Here is a 6517-nt window from a genome sequence, read left to right as displayed (position 1 = left end):
CAACTGAGATCTGTCCATCCGCTTGCTCTCCTCCTGGCTAATGATATGGGCAGTTTCCTCTCCCATGCATTCCTTACCATCGCTATCAGGTCTCTCCCCAGGGGCCCAAAGCCATGGATCTGCCTGACCTTGGACAGAGCCTTCCCGAACCATGAGCTAACTAACCCTTTCTCCTTAGGTACTGATTCCTTCAGGAGTTTCATTGCTGTACACGCCTGCTAACAGTCCTTGTCAAGGCGGGGTCTGGCACCCCATCACCTCCATTCTGGGCTCACACTCTCCCCTGCGTATCTTCTAAGCACTTCCTACTGCAGCCCCTCCCTGCCCAGCATGCTCCACCTAGCTCCTGGGTCCACAGAAGACCCACCCTGAGGCCTGGTATCTTTTTTCCAGGACAACCTGCCCCTCAGTTTCACCCAGTGTTCCCCATGCCCAGCTGTCTAAACCACTGACTTCCACAAATGTAGCTGAATGTTAGGAACAAGCTCACGCAGGTGTTGCGGTGAGAGAAAACAGCAGAGAGCCATAAAAGCTGCGGCGGCTGTCTAAAGTAGACCCTGGGTAGGGGGAGGATTTCATTCATAACTGCTGAAGGCCAAACCACAGGAAGCGCCCATAGACTTTGATGAACCAATGAAGTCAGTGTCTCTCAGCCTTCGGCACCAGTCAGCTGGAAACACCCTAGCTAGCTGACCAATCAGGACAAACTTATAATTCAGGATTTCTGCCCAGCCAATGAACTGCCTCTAAAAACAACCGCTAACTGCTATGGAACCATGGAAATGCCCTGTAAAACTTCCCACTGCACTTTTGGGAATAGGCTGGGTCGTCCCACATTGATTAACTTAACAACACCCCACAGAAATGCCCAATAAAGGCTATTTCTTTCAATATTTGCACCGCTTTCTTTGGTTTACTCTAACACCGTCAATAGCAGGTGTCTCTGAGAGGCAGCACCTGGCATCCAGAGGCGCGTGGATGGAGCTTGAACAGCAAGAGCCATCACACCACGTGGCATCATGAGACTCGGCAGTGCGGCAGGGTGAGCCGAACGCCCCGTGGGCCTAAGTGACAATTGTAGGAACCCAGACTGGGGAGCAGCCTTGCAGAGCCGGTCCTCACGTCAGGGCATGGCGTCTCCTGGGAGCCAGAGGTGAAGAAGCCAAGGCTGAGGTCGGCGTAGGGCAGCAGGATATTCGAGTGTGGGGCTGGACTCCGGGGTCACAGCTCAGCACGCTGAGGGGCCACCCTCCACAGGATGGCCAGGCCAGCCTCGAAGCCAGAAGCGGAACAGGGCAGACATGGCTTCTGCACAGTGACATCACGGGACAGGAAGAAGCCAGATGTGATGGCCCGAGGGGCACTTAAGTGACTATGATGTGGTGTATGATGTTTAAGACTGTCACCAGGAAGTGCTCAAGACATGAAGATGATTGGTGACTGCTCCAATCTCATTTCCATTGTCAGGATTAAAATATCCTGATAAAACAACTAATGGGAGGGAGGGTTTATTTTGTAGTCCATCACTGTAGAGAAGTCAAGGTGGGAACTTCAAGTGACTAGTCAAGAGCAGAGAGAAACGAATACATGCATGCCCGCTTGCTTGCTTGCTTGTTTGCTTCTGCTTTATTTCTCTGCTCTTACACAGTTCAGGTCCCCCTGCCAAGGGAACAGAGCCGCCCACAGTGGGCCAGGTCTTCCCATATCATCTGACTTAAGGAAAACCTCCTGCCGGTGGTGGTGGCGGTGCATGCCTTTAGTCCCAGCGCTTATGAGGCAGAGGCAGGCGGATCTACATGAGTTCAAGACCAGCCTGGTCTACAAAGTGAGTTCCAGGACAGCCAAGGCCACAGAAAAACCCTGTCTTAAGAAAAAGAAAGAAAGGAAGAAAGAAAGAAAGAAAGAAAGAGAGAGAGAGAGAGAGAGAAAGAAAGAAAGAAAGGCCTCCCACATACATCCTCACAAGCCAATCCAATGCAGACAGTCCCTTATTGATACTCTCTTCTCAAGGGATTCTAGGTTGTGTTGTTAGTTGTGGCACAAATCCTAATTAGTCTTAATAAAACCCAGAGCCAGATATCAGGGTAAATCCTGAAAGATCAGAGAGACAAAAGAACAAGCCACAGCCACCTCTCGCCTCACTAATTCCTCAGCTGAAAGGACTGATTTCCTGTCTCCTCCCACCGTATATTCCTTTCTCTGCCCAGCCATATCACTTCCTGTCTCAATCTCTCCAGTGCTGGAATTAAAGGCCTGTGTGCCTCCCAAGTGCTGGGATTAAAGATCTGTGTGCCTCCCAAGTACTGGGAGCAAAGGCATGAGATCACAAGTGCTGGGACTAAAGGTGTGTGCCACCACTGCCTGACCTCTATGGCTAACTAGTGGCTGGCTTTGCCCTCTGATCTTCAGGCAAGCTTTATTTGTTTAGATCACACACAAAATATAACCACAGTTAGTCATTAAAGCCAGCCATCATGGTCACCTTGTTCCACAATGAACAGAGTAATACACTATCCAGTGATTTGCCATCCAGGGCAAGCCTATGAGGTAAGTTAGTAGTCGTCTGAAGGGTAGAGGAGCTTACCGAGTTCTTGTACCCACTGAAGATGAAATCAGCTACGGGACTGACAGCTGACAAGGCAGTGCTGCATTGAAGCAATGGGTATAGAGGATTCCCAAGTCCTTAAGTGCAGGGCTTCAGCATCTCCTTGAAAGCCAACACACTGTACACGTAGACCTACGTGGGCAATGAAGTGTACCAAGTAGGCTGGATCCACGGGAAGAGGGTGGGGAGAGGAGTGTCCATCAGAAACCAAAACCAAGGTCACCGCCCTAACCTAGCCATGACAGGATCTGACCTGGCATGAATCTGCCAACTTCTCACAGAGTCTAGCTATTGAAGGCAGTATTTGGGTCCTGGAGAAGGGCCACAGGACAGGGAAAAATATCAACGAGAAACCAGGCTCGTCCAAGAAGGCCAATATTGTGAGTCTCTCTGGACTGGAGAACACCAGTTGGGAGACATACGCTGTAGCCTATAATGCATTTATAAAGATGGGAAAGGGTTGGCGACAGACTGAACTCCTAGGTAAGAAACATCTTTTTTTTAACTTTCTTTTTATTTATTCTTTGTGTCTTTCATATCATGCATCTCGATCCCATTCATTTCCCCATTCCTTCAAATCTGCCTTCTGCCTTTGTGGACCGCCCCCCCCCCCCGAAAAAAAAATAAAATAAAATTTAAGAAAAAGAAGAAAAGGAAAAATCAATCTTGTCATGGAAGTTGTAGTATGACACAGTGAGTCACACAGTAAACCCTTTTTATCCTTTTATATTACAAATGTTCATTGCAAAGAGTCATTGGTCTGGTTCGAGGCCTCTGGTTTCTTCTACACTATCAATGCTGGGCCTTCACTGAGACTTCTCCTGGATATCCTGTTGTTGCCCTATGTTGTGAAGATCCTGCAGCTTTGGGTCTGTAGGTCAGGCCCCTTCATGTGCTCCCACAGATCATAGATGGAGTGGATATTGGGGCAGGCCAACTCATAATCCTGACTCTGAGCCTGGGTAGTTGCAGGGTTGGTCAACCTGCCAGCTCTTCCTTGTCCTACCCATCAGGGTGAGCTCTCCAGCCCTGGCTAGTTTACCCATTACAGTGATAAGCAAGGGGCGGGGCCAATTCTCCTGCTTCACATCATCAGGGTCAGCTCTCCCACACCTACATCATCAGCTCTATTGTGCTGCCCAGGTGAGGTGTAGGACCCTCTCTCCTGAGTGCTTCAGCCAGTGAGGGGAAGGACCAGTTAGTGTTATAGCCAGTGAGGGGTGGAGCCAACTCTGCATAGCCCTATCCTCTCGGCCTTTGGTGATATCAAGAGCCACAGACATCAACACAGACTGCAGCTGCATTAGGGTCATAAACCTAGACATCACCATGGCCCTGAGTGGTAATCAAGTCACCCACCTCAGCCTGTTCCTCATCACTTTCACCTCTTCAGATATGTCTCTGTTCACAACATTCTGTCTCTTTCTCTCCCATTCCACAGCATACATTTGCTCACCACAATAGTGCCCATCGGTTCAGCGCAGGCCTATGTTTTCTCCTCGGAGCCCAGGGGACAGGCTGCCCCAGGCCTGTGTGTGGGTCCCTTTGTCCCACTCAGTCCATCATGTCACTGGGCAGTACCATGCGTCCTCCTCAGAGCTCAGGGTGGTCCTGGTAAGAAACGTCTTATGGTATGACTTTGTAAGTGAAAAAAAAAAAAAAAAACTGCTTGTGTGGAATGATCAAGAATGATTTCTTAAAACCTGAGCTCTGGTCAGGAATGTAGAATGTACTGGCAGTTGAGTATTTCACATGGTCCTAAGCGTTTACATCAAACAGCATATCCTTCCATCTCTAAAAGCCAGACAACCTCTCACAGATACTCCCTTGCTAATCAGAGAGCTCTACAGACACTCAAAATGGGCAACTGGCATCATGCTTTTGCTCCTTGGCTATAAATCATGGCAGAAGGAGCCCAGACTGGGAGCTGAGGGTCACCACTGAGGCCAGCACTAAGATAGTTTTGAACTGCATAGTCATAGCCTAAGACAAGTTCAAAATTCAAAATCAGAAGGACTAGTTCTACTGATTGCATCGCTCTTTCCCATGCACACCACTGGCAAGTCAAAACAATTTGAAGTCATTCTATGAAGAGTCAAGGACCATCCATACTGCATCAAGCCACTCTAAGTTTTGAGTTAGTCTATTACGCAACAGTCAGTGACTGGTACACTCTATCCCCCACACCCCTTTCTTCTCTTTCTATCCCTCTTCCTCATCTTCCTTTTTCTTCCCCTTCCTTCTTCTTCCTCTTCTCCTAGGCCATCTCAGTTTCTCTAATATTAGAGAAAATCTTCTTGTGATACAAGGAACATGGCTGCCACTGTGGGTGGGGACAGGGAGAAAGGAGCCTATGGTGGATGGCACACTGCCCCCACCCCAGTTGGTCCCAAGGCCAGGACCTATCAGGTGGCTTTCCATCTTGCTGGTTAGAGATGGGGCATCGTGGCTCAGGGTGGATAATTGCCATTTTACTGTAGCTTGGATCTTGGGTGTCTCTCCCAAGCCCATGTGTAACAGGAATCTTAAAGGTTCTTATTAATAAAATAAAACCCGAGGTGAGTTATTGGGGTCCATGCTGGTAGATCAGAGAGACAGAACAAGCCACATCTAACCTCACCTGGTCAACTTCTCAGCTGATCTTGTTTCCTCAGACTGGATGCTTCTGTGTCCTCATCCCAATGGCTCTCAGCTGAACTGCTGCTCAAAAGCCTGAAGCTTAACCAGCCACATGCTTAACCAGCCAAATGCTTCTAGTTTCTGGTCCTCACGCCTTATATGCCTTTCTGCTTTCTACTATCACTCTCTAGGATTAAAGGCTCGCTTTCTGGGATTAAAGGCGTGAGTCACCATGCCTGGCTGTTTCCAATGTGGCCTTGAACTCACAGAGATCCCAGATGGATTTCTGCCTCTGGAATGCTAGGATTAAAGGTGTGTGCTATCACTGCCTAACTAGTGGCTTTTCTGTTCTCTGACCCCAGATAAGTTTATTAAGGTACACAATATTTTGGGGAACACAATACCACCACACCCATGTTAAAGGATGAGTCCCAGAATTAAGCTGTTGGAATGTGGTGGAACCTTTTATAGGTGTGGGCTAGAGGAAGGTCTTTAAGTCATTTGGAGTGAGCCCTTGAAGGGGATAATAGGACCCCAGCCTCTTTCTCATTCTCTTTTTTATTTTCCTGGCCATGAGATGAACAGGTTTCTGTCATCCACTCTCTGATCATGATGAGTTGCCCCTCACAGCTCTAAATGCAACCTACAGCTGCCATCAAGGTGATGACTGGGCTTCAGAAGTTCAAGGTCCTTCAGACTCTAAGTACCTCGTGACTGCAAGACTAGGGTTCCTGTCATCCTCCTGGCTATCAGTTGCTCCACTCTCAGGGCCCTGTATAGTCTTCACACCCTACCCCATACAGTGTCTTCTTCAAGGTTAACAGTAGCAGGCTATCTTCATGCAAGGCCCAGATCCCCCTTTAAAAGCTGCCACTGAATTAATTCAGACCCACCCAGGATAATCTCCACTTTTATTAATTCAAAATTAAATAATTTAGAGCCTTTGCTACATTGCCATATAGGGAAAGTTTACCATAGATGTAACATGAATCACAGGTCAAGGGTCTCAGGCCCAATCAGGAGGTGGGGAGCATTGCAGCATCCTACCTGTGATATCTACCCTGTGTTTTGGCTCATGCAGGATGCTATTGCTGAAAGACAAAGTAAGATTAAGACTTGGGTACCAAAGGCCCTCACTGGTCAGTTGCAGAATCAACCATGGAGATCTACCAGTCCACACAGTGGGGCACATTTAACGCAAGGACATAACACACTTTTCAGGGTGGAGGGTTTTCACAAGACAGGGAGTCTTGCAGCTGGCTTCCATAGGGTGATTATTCACTGATGCAGAAG

Source organism: Peromyscus leucopus, chromosome 9 (genome assembly GCF_004664715.2).
Source record: "Peromyscus leucopus breed LL Stock chromosome 9, UCI_PerLeu_2.1, whole genome shotgun sequence".
Lineage (NCBI taxonomy): Eukaryota > Metazoa > Chordata > Mammalia > Rodentia > Cricetidae > Peromyscus > Peromyscus leucopus.
This window is presented reverse-complemented; position numbering follows the sequence as displayed.